We start from the raw sequence: 14,382 nt of genomic DNA on the forward strand, positions 1-14,382 counted from the left end.
ATCACTCATACAGTAGCTTTCCAGTACTGACCTCCTCTCGGATGCTTTTTACCTCCCACTCGGAAGCTTGAAACATTCTTGCATGTGTCAGACTGTCTGAATCTTGTCATTAGGAAATGTATAGAATCATAGAGGATTAGGCTTGGAAGAGACCTCAGGAGGTCATCTAGTCCAACCCCCTGCTCAAAACAGGACCAACCCCAACTAAATCATTCCAGCCAGGGCTTTGTCAAGCTGGGCCTTAAAAACCTCTAAGGATGGAGATTCCACCACCTCCCCAGGTAACCCATTCCAGTGCTTCACCACCCTCTTAGTGAAATAGTTTTTCCTAATATCCAACCTAGACCTCCCGCACTGCAACTTGAGACCATTGCTCCTCGTTATGTCATCTGCCACCACTTTGAACAGCCTAGCTCCATCCTCTTTGGAATCCCCCTTCAGGTAGTTGAAGGCGGCTATCAAATCCCCCCCTCACTCTTCTCTTCTGCAGACTAAATAAGCCCAGTTCTCTCAGCCTCTCCTCATAAGTCATGTGCCCCAGCCCGCTAATCATGTTTGTTACCCTCTGCTGGACTCTCTCCAATTTGTCCACATCCTTTCTGCAGTGGCGGGCCCAAAACTGGACATAATACTTCAGATGTGGCCTCACGAATAGAGGGGAATAATCACTTCCCTCGATCTGCTGGCAATGCTCCTACTAATGCATCCCAGTATGCCATTAGCCTTCTTGGCAACAAGGGCACACAAAAGACTCATATCCAACTTCTCATGTATGGTAATCCCCAGGTCCCTTTATGCAGAACTGCCGCTTAGCCAGTCGGTCCCCAGCCTGTAGTAGTACATGGGATTCTTCCATCCTAAGTGCAGGATTCTGCACTTGTCCAGATTTCTTTTGGCCCAATCCTCCAATTTGTCTAGATCACTCTGGACCCTATCCCTGCCCTCCAGCATATCTACCTCTCCCCCCAGCTTAGTGTCATCCGCAAACTTGCTGAGGGGCAATCCATCACATCATCCAGATCATTAATGAAGATGTTGAACAAAACCAGCCCCAGGACAGACCCCTGGGGCACTCCAATTGATACCGGCTGCCAACTAGACATCGAGCCGTTGATCACTACCCGTTGAGCCCAATGATCTAGCCAGCTTTCTATCCATCTTATAGTCCATTCATCCACGTAATTGCTCAATGAGCAAGATAGCAGAGTGTGGTGGAACAATGCTGGCCACACATATTTGGCATTAGAACCCTAGTCCCCAATAATGGGGCAAGATGGCTCTGTGAAGGCTAAGGAGAGATTAGTTCTTACTTATGTGCTCTATACTTACTTGCACATGACCATAGCGTGTACTTTTGCGACTTGTGGTGGCCAGCCATATTCCTATCTGGAAGGCCATGCCTACTTGTAGTCATTATTTCCCCCATGCCTGGGGCTCTCTTATTTCTCTCTAGGTTGTCTCTAATCATCATCCAGAAGAATGTTATTAAGTGGAGCTATTGACATCTCTAATATTTGTCCTGGTTGCAGACAATAGCAGAAATTGTCAAAAATGAAACTCCTGTAGATGGCCCCTCCCATGTGGCTGAGGGGGGTGCAAAGACTGGCTATCCTGGCTTTACACCAGCTTTACACCACAGAGGGGAAAGCCTCCGCTGTAGAATCTGGCAAGTTTCTGGCCCACAGCACTGTAGCTGTGAGTGACCTCAATTAATTAGTTAAATTGCTGTTTCAGTTACTTAACATCTTTTTATTAACACTGTCATGCTAAGTATACCTAGCCTAGCACTAACTTTAACAAGCATTAAACCAAAGAAATACCCTCAGAGATTTGAGGTGGCAAGGATTATGTTAAAACTGTGCAATGAATTCCTTTTGCAAGGTTTCCTAAGGCTAAAAGAGGCATCACAGTGGATAAACAGAAAACCTCAGAAGAAAAGCAAAGAAACCCGTAATCCATTGTTCTTTATTGTGGGTGGGAAACTGAGGCATGAGTCCACCCAATTTAGGATTAATCAATTTTTTTCTTTATAAATTTTCAGACAGAATTATTGTCACTTACAGTTTCTGATCATATACATATGATGGAAAATAAGACTAATAAGACAGAACAGGTAGGAGCCCAAGTTACCGAGTTCCGGGGTACCAGGAAGCTCTCCACTTCATGATGGTCGTCTCAGTCTCTGGTCTTGAGCCTTCATTCATTTGTGGGTTTTTTAATACATTAATTTGTCCTGTGTCATCTACCATCTCACATATGCAGTTACAGATTCATCCAAACATTCATAATTGGCTTGCATTCTCCATTCTATGTTAATATAAATCATTAATATTAAATTAACTATACTTTGCCATTCAACATACATTATCAAATTATTAACATTAAATTAATAAAATATAACCCTTATTTTCTACACATTAAGCAATTTTCTTCATATTTCAACATCATAGTTCAGTACAAATGTATCATCCTTAATTATTAATATAACCTTTATTTTTCCTATTTTAGTAGGAAAGTTATGGAGAACAACATGCCTTAATGTCGGCATATTCTTATCTTTTCCAAACATGGATTTTCAAGGGTTTTTTTATTCAAAGTTTAGCACCACACTTGTAAAGTATTAAAAAGCCTTGTCAGTAATTTTGCATGTAGAATTCTGAGGTGCTTTATTCAATTTAGGGCTTAGGTGTTTAATTGTTCCCAACCACTCTATTTCTGTTAGCACTCCTATGGTAACCAGAGAAAATATCTTGATTTTCCTGAATGCAAGTCTTTTGAAAACAGATCCACAAATGCTTTTGTTGAATTTCATCTCCATTGTGAGTGAACTCAGGTTTGAAAAAATCATGCACTGGAATAGTCTGTATAATTTCTGTCAGATTTTGTAAAGCTACCATTAAATACCAGACAAACACAAAACTTCCTGCCCTACAATAGTACTCTGGACAAAAGTCTCAAACAGTGTAGTAACACTATTGTAAGACAAAGGGTTAGGTTCTCTGGCCTACTCCAGGTGTTATACAATGCTAAAAGTGGAGCAGAAACTTGCAGGATCTTCAGAGCTGAGGATTTCCCCTGTGTGGTGTAAAGCTTATGTAAAGCCAGCATAGCCAGCCCCTACACCACTTCAAGGCTTGCATACACAGTGCAGCAGTGAGCATCAGTGGGGTATAAATTTTAATGTGCACTAGTGTGTCATGCACTAACTGGCCCGTGTAGACCCTGCTGGCATGCACTAAAAGTTCCCTAGTGCATGTTAACATAGTCCTGTTTGAAATGGGAATATGTAATTGCAGGTGAAATGTGGTAGGTGGTTTTGGCATACTGTTCCGTTCTTATTAATAACTCAGCCATGTGTGTTCTATGGGAAGGATCCAGAATAAGTTCTTATTTTGTCCTCGCTGAGGCAAAATAATCAATTGTAATCAATGGAAGCTTTGTTTAGAAAAGAACTTATTTCAGGATTTACCCCTATAATATTTAAGTGATGAAGGCAAAAATATATATATATAAAGGCTCTCTCCAGCCTGGGCCATCTCTCACAAAGCTTTGGTAGTGACAAGCAGCAAGCCCCTCAAGGTGCTGTGATCACTCCAGCATGTGGAGCCCCATACCCAGCTATATTGCATGAATGCTCCCAGAGCCACTCATGAATCACACAGAGAAAGGCACCAGAGCCAAATCCCCGCAGCTCCCAGCACTATACCTCAGGAATATACCGTCTTGCACTGCTCAAGATGATTGATTCACCAATTCATCAATGGGAAGTGGACATACACAAGCCTTTGCAAAACCTAGCAGATTTGCCCCACACTTCATACAAATTCACTGGTAACGATAAACAGTAAAATAAATTTATTGACTACAAAAGATAGATTTTAAGTGATATTAAGTGATAGGCAAAAAGTCAGAGTTAGTTACCAAAAGAAATAAAATATAAGCACGCAGTCTAAACTCTCAACTCTATTAGACTGGGCAACAACTAGACTAAGCAGTTTTTCTCACCCCGCTGGATATTGCAGTTCATAGTACACAGATGTCACCCTTGAAATCTGGGCCAATCGCCTCAGTTGGAGTCTTTAGAGTGTCCTTGTTGCTTACAGGGTAGGGTGAAGGAGAAAGGCCCTGTATGGGACCCCATATTCAGTTTTATACCCTCAGTCCATGTGCTTGGAAAACACAAGTCCAGGCATATCTGGGTGGGCATTGCTGAGTCCCCAGGCAAGGCTGAGCAATTCCCCTGGTGTGGCCTCATGCAGGTGAGTCACTGAATTGTAGCTCCCTTGCTGGACAATGGTTGTTCGTGGGTTGTTTGACACGCCGCCCGGGTATTGGTTACTTTCCTTGCTGTTGCCTGTGGGGAGCTAATATCTGGCTGATTCCCCAACTTATAGCATGTTTTAGTGACAGCCATACAACATAATTCTCATAACTTCATATGCAATAATGACATACATACATGAATAGAGAAATGACTTTCAGCAGATCATAACCCTTCCCCTGATACATATAAAGCATGCCTTATAAGATCACGATTATATAAAAATAAGGACTATGGGGGTTCCAGGACACTCCCCCAAGGTATAGAATATCACAGTGGGCAATTATTTATTTCAGATGCAATTCAATTTAAGGCATGATTTATAACAGACTAAGCATTGCTTGGGAAAGGAATTTAAAGCCTTAATGCAGAATGGCCTGTACCTTAAATTCACCTGCCAGGCACCATCATTTTGCCATTCAGACACAGATACAGATGCTTTACCATTCTTGTTTCTGAACAAAGCTGGATGACAGGTTTGGTGATCAAATTTGGATCCACTGTACATGCCAGGACATGTCCTTTCAGACAATGCAAACCCCTGCATCTAGATGGTGTTCATATTAGTTCACTGAACCATTAGCTCAGCTCTGTTTTTCAATTCTACTAACAATAGCTGGTTTGAGAAGCGATTCCTAAATTTAGATTAGGGGTAGATTGCTGAAGAAATAATTAGGCATTTTTACACCGTTTTTAAAAAAGGCTGTCAAAGACTCATCCCACTCATAGAAGGAGTGTGAATAATTATATTCTCATTTCAAAGTAACTGAGTCTGATCAGTCACTCTAATATACTGCACATTGGAACAAAAGAGATCTATTTCAAATAAGGGTACCAACTCACGTGAAAGACCTCAGCATTTTAAATAACTCTTTAACTTTTGTGGGACTAGATTCATTATTCACCATATCCTGATCTTAACATGCCAGACTCCTGCAGTTCCAATATTCCTCCCCATCCTTCTCAACAATTGAGCTAAGTAAGAGTATAAAAATGCAGGCATTGCTTCAGCAAACTGGATCAGACCATTGGTCTATGAAGTAAGGTATCTTGCCTTCAGCACTAGCCAACATCTCATGCTTCTAATGCAATACTGTACACATGGGAACAATTCTTACCTGATCCATCTAGTGATCAGTTTAGAGCCTGAAGCATGAGAGCCGATTACTGTGACATTACCCATAACTGTAGATCGTAGAGGTTACTGAGGTTCTACAAAGTTAAATAGTCACTGGATTTTAAAAAGGGATGGATAATTTGTAGTTATTGGTAATGGGCCAAACTCTGAAGTCCCTATTAAGTTTTGAATCAATAAGGACCTCAAGATTTGGCCTATTAATAGTCACAAAAACATCCAGCTCTTTTAACATCCAACAACAGTATTTGGCTCCATGGCTGCCTATGCCAATGTATTCCACAGGTTAGCTGTGATGTATGACTGAGATCCAGGGCTGGAAGTTAAATCAGTGGTTTAAGTGAAAGATACCTAAAAGTTCCCTGTGCCATAGTTCATGTAGCTGTGAAAGGAAGTGATATCTACCACTGGGGTAATATAAGAAACACAGTCTGGAAATATAGCTGATTTTCTGACAGGGAAAGGTCAGGAAGCCCATCTTGAAAGGTTGCCACTTTAGTGAATTTATCCTACAGGACAAACTTGTCTCTTATGACCTTGTAGCCTCTGTGTTATGGCATTGTGTCAGCATGTTGCCATGCAGCACAACAACATTTTAACACCAGGTCACTGCAAAATGAATAGCAGAATTGTCTCATTCAAAATGTGATGATTCCAAAAGATGTGGGATGGTGGTTGTGACAGATGTTGCAATCCCATGCAATACCAATAGGGACTGTATTATATTAAATGTATGAATCTCTGTGGGCTGTGGATTGTCTGCAACTCCTGGGTGGAGACAGTTATCATAGCTCTTCCAGGAACCCAAAACAGTGGAGAGTAATTAAGAGGAATCACTTGGGTTGTAAACGCCTCCAGAGAGGTACCACCCCCTGGGGCAGCTTGAATACACTGGTCCAAACTGGGTTTTGCAGAGACCAACAGACAAAGAAAGGGCTTTGGGGACAAAAAGGCTGCATTTAAATTGACTCAGGGCCTCCCTTCTGATCCAGCAAATGGACAGGACCTTTTGTCTGAGAGGGGCCCCAAGCCTGGTGGAAGAGTTGGAAAGACTTGGCTTACTAGGGCCCCATAAGACTGATGGGTAAGCTTTTAGCAAGTGTATAGGAACTTTGGTTGTTTTTTATATGTTTTCTCTGTAATAATTTTACCTTTAGAAAGAGCTGTGTGGTCACTGGTACCTGATGGCACTACACTGCTCATAGCCCTCAGAGAAAAAGCAACACACAGGCACTGATCTTCAGGAAGACTGGCTTGCTGGGGATATCACAGTGTAAGACAGGCAGCTGTGCAGCCTTTAGAACCCTGGTCAGAAGGTATTGGGACAAGGGTCCCTGCCCAGAGACAGCTGATGGCTGGAGATTAGAGACACAACTGGGAACTTCCAGAGTGAACCACAGAGCGGGGAATAAGGTGCTGTTACTCAGAAACTGTGGCAGTGTCACCAGGCAACTGTATTATCTAGGCCCATCCAGACATCTTTTGAGCAAACATCAGCATCCCACATTATTTTTAAATCACTTAGCTAACTCAGACGTCTAACAACAATATTCTTAATAGCTGTTCTTGTTGCTTCCGTTGGATTATTTCTTACATTCATTACTGTACTTAAAAAAAACCCCTAGCCTAACTCATGTAGAGCCAAATCTAATGGGCCTCGCCTATTAGTCAGCAAACTATCTTTACCATGGCACCTTCTAATGGTGGGGAAGGAATCCTCCCCCCAGATGTGGAGTAACTCCATAGCCACTGCATAGATACTACTTCTGCACATACCCCTACCATAGCAACCATGCAGCCCCTGACTCTACCCAGGTATATGTGCACTATCATATAAGAAACCGCCATTGAGATGGATTCTGTACTACCTAGGTTACACTCCCTTCCAATTCCATTGCCAACAAGAACTTCCACAGCCAGGAGTTGGGGCTAGATCTGTCCCTTTGTCTTCTCTTACGTTAACTTTATATCTCCTAATAGTTCTTGCATTTCATGGTAGCTGAAATAGCCTTATAACTTTCCCTCTTCATTCAGAAGCTTACACAGCTGAATGAAGTCCTCTCTTGACCTGCTCTTCTGTGAAGAACCCACGCATGGTTATTCTAACCTTTTTATACTAATGGTCTTAGCTCCCAGTTACCCTCCTGTAACTGCTCCATTTCTAGAATATCAATTTACAATGATTGTCAGAGATTGCTGTATTCCAAATGCAGCCTTGCTCACTGGTCCCTCATACAGATCTAGAATTATTTCTCCGCAGTCCTATTCAAAGCCTTGTTTTACGCATCTCTGCTTTTTTTCCATGTTACCTTTTTTAAACACTTATAAAAATGTGAGCTTTATCCACCAGATATCCTCGCTTACAGACAACCCCCCAACCTAAAGCAAATACTCACCAGCAACCACACATCACTGAACAAAAACACTGCCCCAGGAACCTATCCTTGTAACAAAGCCCGATGCCAACTCTGTCCACATATCTATTCAAATGACATCATCATAGGACCTAATCACATCAGCCATACCATCAGGGGCTCGTTCACCTGCACATCTACTAATGTGATATATGCCATCATGTGCCAGCAATGCCCCTCTGCCATGTACATTGGCCAAACCGGACAGTCTCTATACAAAAGAATTAATGGACACAAATCTGACATCAGGAATCATAATACTCAAAAACCAGTGGGAGAACACTTTAACCTGTCTGGTCATTCAATGACAGACCTGCGGGTGGCTATTTTACAACAGAAAAACTTCAAAAACAGACTCCGAGAGACTGCTGAGCCGGAATTGATATGCAAACTAGATACAATCAATTTAGGATTGAATAAGGACTGGGAATGGCTGAGCCATTACAAACATTGAATCTATCTCCCCTTGTAAGTATTTTCACACTTGCTTCTTATCAAACTGTCTGTACTGGGCTATCTTGATTATCACTTCAAAAGTTTTTTTTCTCTTACTTAATTGGCCTCTCAGAGTTGGTAAGACAACTCCCACCTGTTCATGCTTTCTGTATGTGTGTATATATATCTCCTCAATATATGTTCCATTCTATATGCATCCGAAGAAGTGGGCTGTAGCCCACGAAAGCTTATGCTCTAATAAATTTGTTAGTCTCTAAGGTGCCACAAGTACTCCTGTTCTTTCTCCTACTCAGTAATGTTGTCCCTTTTTCATTCCCTCCTCCTTTCTCTCACATGCAAATAACCTTACAGACCTGATCATATTCCCTCATTAAAAAGTCAATGGGAGTTTGGCAACTGATTTCAGTGGGAGCAGGAACAAGCACAAATGTACAACACCATTTTCAGAAGTGTTTATTCATTTTGGGCACCTGACTTTTTGGGTGTCCTACTTGAGAGGAAACTATCAAACTAATTTGATCTCTCTTTATATATATATATAAGATTACTCGTTTGGCAGCTAAAGGCAATAGTGCTGACCAAATAAACTTAGACTTTGTAAGGTGTTTGACTTGGTACTGTACAATATTTTGATTACAAAACTAGAGTGATATAAAATTAACATTGCACATGTGAAATGGATTAAAAACAGGCTAATTGACAGGTCTCAAAATGGAATTGGGGAATCATCATTGAGTGGGTGTGTTTCCATTGGGGTCCTGCAGGGATCGGTTCTTGGCCCTATGCTATTTACCATTTTTATCAATGACCAGGAAGAAAACATAAAATCATCATGATATAGCTTACAGATGACACAAAAATTGGGGGAATGGTAAATAATGAAGAGAACAGTCACTGATTGACTGATCTAGATTGTTTGGAAATTGGGCATGAACAAACAAAAATATTTTAATATAGCTAAATGCAAATGTATACATCTAGGAACAAAGAACATAGACCATACTTACGCAATGAGGGACTCTTCCTGGGAAACAGTGACTCTGAAGTATCAGAGGGGTAGCCGTGTTAGTCTGAATCTGTAAAAAGCAACAGAGGGTCCTGTGGCGCCTCTGGAGATTTCCATTACTTGCATCTGAAGAAGTGAGGTTCTTACCCACAAAAGCTTATGCTCCCAATACTTCTGTTAGTCTTAAAGGTGCCACAGGACCCTCTGTTGCTTTTTAGTGACTCTGAAAAACATTTCGGGATCATGGTGGATTATCAGCTGAACATGAGACCCCAGTGTGACTCTGTGGCCAACACAGCTGTGCATAAACAGAGCTATCTTGAGTAGGAGCAGAGAAGTTATTTTACCTCTATATTTGGCACAGGTGCAACCAGAGCTCCATTGCATCCCATACTTCACTGGAGTAAGGCCCCACCAGTAGCAAGAATCTAGCACTTTAATTTACATCAGAGCTCAGTGTTACCAGATTTGCCCATTACTTTGGGGTATGCTCATTTATTCGGGTTACTCTTTGGGGAAGGGGATTCTGTAATTCTATCAATGTACTGTTTGTGTCACTTGTGTTTTCATATGGAGCTCTACTTCTCCCTGCTGCAAGTCCCCTCCCAATGGAGCTAACCTGCAGGACCTAGGTTCCCTAGGGCTGGGTTTCTTCAGCCCCAAAACCGGATGAACACACACACACACCCATACATTAACAGAGCAAGTCTGAGCGGACCGGGTCAATCAGCAGTGTCAAGCTGACCCCTTATATGTCTCTGGACTCACTGGGCTGGATGAAGCAGCACTTTCAAGTTGCCTCTCCTTATATGCCCCTGGGCTCCATGGACTGGGTCAAGCAGCGCTTTCAAGCTGTTACCCGTATGCGTCCCAGATTCAGCACGTCCCTATCCCCACTCTCACATCACAATTGTACTGGCAGTAACCTACTTGATGAGCAAACCCCACAGTATTTTGGGCGCTGCAGGGATCTTTAGCTTAGGTAAAAGAAGCGTTGCTGTAGAGTGAATGGGGGAAGCTAAAAACACAAACGAGTAAAGTTCAGCAAGAGAGAGAGAAGCAACCAACATAACCATAAAAGTTATTTGTTGAATAATAGTGATAACTACACAAGGAGGGCTAAACCAACATAACATACATGAGTAAAGGCTAATGCCTAAGGTAGACAGGAAAACGAAGAGAGAGAGAGAAAGAGAAGGGGGTCTCACTGCTCCCTGAAGCTTGAACTGGTCGGGGTTCCCAGATGAGGGTGGTAGCTGAGGGTCCTGAGGGCAAGAGGCAGCCAGAGTCCCCAGCACGATCAGTTAGGAGACAATGGAGTTCCAGTGGAACTGATGCCTAGTTTGGATCTAAGCATCAGAACCCTGACTAGAGGGTGAGTAGGGATTTTTGTAGAGAAAATACAATTGTTCAAGGGAGAACAATAGATTTGTTTATAGGTAAGATGATGACTCAAGGGTTTTCTTTAGACTAGACAATAGGAGCTGATCACTCTTGGCTATGGGTGGTGTTTTCTTCCAGGGAGCTCACAATGCAACTAGGCTGCTTCAGTATTTGGATATCAATTAAGGATTCATTACTAGAATTGGTCTGATAATTGCTGAGCTGGGTGTGTGCAGACATAGGTTCATTAGCATCTGGAGCAGAGATTCCCATCATGCAGTGCTTCCCTGCTTTTTCTGGTCCCAGAATTCAGTGTGGTTCTCTGTTCTCCATTCTGTATGTAAATTGAGATGTCTTCCTGTCCCATCTTTCATGCAGATGAGGCTAGGGGAGTTGTCTCTGCTCTCCATTCTGTATGCTAATAGAGATGTCTTAATCTTGTCACCCTTGTCAGGGGAGGTCTAGGAGTGACTCCCAATGCCCTTCACTGCTCTCTGCAAGTTTTTTTCCTCTGATGGGTTTTGGTTTAAGCAGAGGCTGGGGGTGGGGGGGTGTCTTTCATGAGTCCGGCTGGATACTGCACCCTGGTTCCCCAAGAACACAGAGGTGTCTGGTATCACAGGTTGGTGAAAATCAGAGAGCAGCATCTAACTCCATATGGTCCCCAGCTCTCAAACATAGAGTAGAACTTGGTTGGGGTGGAGAATCTGCCCCAATAAGTTCCTTTTTTGCTTTTTGCTAAGCAACAATTAAAAAAATAAAATAAACTACCGCCATTAACCATGTCTGAAACAGACATCCAGATCCTCAGCTGTGCTAAGCAGGGGGAAAGGTGACCCTAGGCTGTCCCACAGCCTAGGCCAGCCAAATATGGAAATGGTTTGTGGATGGCTGCTCTGAACCACTGCACCAGATAAGGATCAGGCAGAGAATCCTGCATTCTGTCTCACTCACTTCAGGTGGGCTTTTTGGCTATTGAGCCCAAAGAAACGAGGCTGATGATGTATCCCACAGTGTTTGAAGTTTACTGTTGTTCTGTCTGTCTCACCCAGTGAGATAAGAGCTGTATAGTGTATAGAAACTAAGGAGTTCTGACACGTTTCATTCCCAAGCAGGAGGAGAGAACAGAAGAAAGAAGGAAGTAAAGAGCAGTTAATCTCAGATGAGGCCTGACTGAAGCTGCTCTGAAGTGCTCAGCTCTGCTTCACTGTCTAGCTGCTTTTCTCTGATTTTCATCCCTTGCCTACCCACTTTGTCTGTATATGTAAAATGAGGAAACTGGGTGATTTTAAAGGCCTGGCTTTGCAGTGTGCGTGCTGAAGTGTCTTGCCGCTCCTCAGCAAGAGCGCAGCATCTTTATATTACCCTCCTTTAATTCTTTATTAATTGAGTCCCATATCAGCTGCTCCATTATCCTGCTCAGAATCAATGTCTGGCTTACAGGCCTATAATTATCCAGGTCATCCCATTACCCTTTTTAAAAATTGGCACAACATTAGCTTTCTTCCAGTCTTATGGAACTTCCCCATGCTCCACAACTTATTGAAAATCAACATTAATGGTCCAGTGACCTCCTCAGTCAGGTCTTTAAAAATTCTAGGAACCAAATTATCTGGACCTGATGATTTTAAAATGTCTAACTTTAGTAGCTTCTGTTTAACATCTTCTAGAGATACTAGTGGAATGCAAAGAGTGTTATCAACATATCATGAGGTTATATACTGTGTTTTTCTCCAAATACAAAAAAGAAATATTTATTGAACATTTTTTCTGCATTATTAATAATTCTGTCTAGTAATGGACCAATATCATCATCATCATCATCCCTAATATATTTTTAAAATGCCTTCTTACTGTCCTTAACTCTGCTGGCCATAGAGTTCTCCTTGCATCCTTTGGCTTCCCTTCTCAGTTTTCTAGAATTCCTAACTTCTAATTTATATTCATTACTATCAACTTCCTGTTTGTTCCATTTCTTATATATTATTTTTATATTTGTTTTATAGCTGCCTTCACTTCCCCTCTAACCCAGGTCATTTTTTTACCCAGCGCAGCCTTCTTCCTCAATTGTGGGATTGTGTTGTTATTATATTGTTATAATGATTTCAAACCCAATCCCTGTAGTGTCTCTTGCCTCCCGAGCAGCAGTTAAAAGGAACAAAAAAGGATTCCACTTAATTTTATCAGCTGTGGGGAGAGGGGAGAAAGCTGTATGTGAAAGGAAACAGCATCTGAACAAGAACACTGATGACTGCATCAACTAGTAAATGTTGATTACTGTATAGAAACTATTCAGAGCCTGCGGAGGAAAAGGGAGTTATTTTGTTTATTTCTTGCAATGTCTTAAATACACGAGCTTGCAGAAAATTGAAATAACGAACAACAGAAGGAGAAAGCATTTTTTCTTAAAAAAAAAAAGCTGCATTGACATTAGAGGAAATGATTTATCAATAATTCACTGTGTGAGTAGATAGTGTGTGATAATGCCAGCAGTGCCTAATGAAGTTTAATTTTAGTGGGCAGGCATGTTGGGCCAGATGCCGTGCCTGTTTCTAGAATGTAACCTATCCTTGCATAATTTCTAATTACACGATTCAAAACCTTGATAAGCCACACTGCACCTGGCTTCCCTTAAGCATCTCAAGTTATAAAATAGCTGAGGTACCTATTATACCTATTATGTTAGCCATCTTCCACCCTCTCATATCTCTAGTCCTTCCTCTTTTCCCTCGATCCTCCTATTTGCATTCAAGTACTGTAGGACCAACCCTAAAGGGCCAATTCATATAAGGCCAGAAGAGACCATTGTGATCATCAGGTCTGACCTCCTGTGTAAAACACAGGCCATAGGATTTCCTCCGTTAATTCCTGTGTGATTGAGAGCACTCAGCCCTGGGTGGGATACTAGAAGCTACAGCCATGAGGAGCAAATAGTTAGAAGTGCTCCCCATCCTTTAAACTGGTCTGCATCAGGGAGCACAGCCCTGTCCCTTTCTCAGAAGCTCTGGGGTATCACTCTGCATGTGTACCTTCACTTCACTTTGTGATGTTGCTTTACAACGTAGCATCATGTTGTTACCCAACAATATGATGCAACAGCACAGTGCTTGGTGCAGTGTTATCTCGCCATAATTCAAGAGGAGAAAGGCTTGTGAAGCTTCTCCAGCTAACTGTCCCCCAACGCAGAGCCACCAGCATCTTTGAAAATCTCCAATTCAATTTTTGGATCTGCTTTAGGACCAACTTCTGATCCTCTTACTCATATTGAACAGAACCTTCCACCACCAAGAAGTACCATTGACTTCAATGGGGTTGTTTGTGAAGTACTGTACTGATCATGTCTGAGGAAATAAAGGTCCTCTCCATACTATAGCATGTGATTTGTATTGGGGACTGTTTTCAAAACACGATTAAAGCCAAGCATGGTTTATAACAATTTATATTTGAACCCAGAAGGGCTACAAACCCATGGGCCTGATGTGAAGGACATTGTTAACAAGGGAAAGTTTCCCAATGGCATCACTGGATTAGAGAGAAGGTCTCCGCAGAGATTATTTAGAAGAAGGATAATCTTGGCTGAATTTATTGCTGTCATCAGATTCCATTCGAGAGTGAGTGATAATTGCTGTGCTACATGATACAAGTGTTGACAGGCAGAATAAAGAAT

This window comes from Emys orbicularis, chromosome 2 (genome assembly GCF_028017835.1).
Source record: "Emys orbicularis isolate rEmyOrb1 chromosome 2, rEmyOrb1.hap1, whole genome shotgun sequence".
Taxonomy (NCBI): domain Eukaryota; kingdom Metazoa; phylum Chordata; order Testudines; family Emydidae; genus Emys; species Emys orbicularis.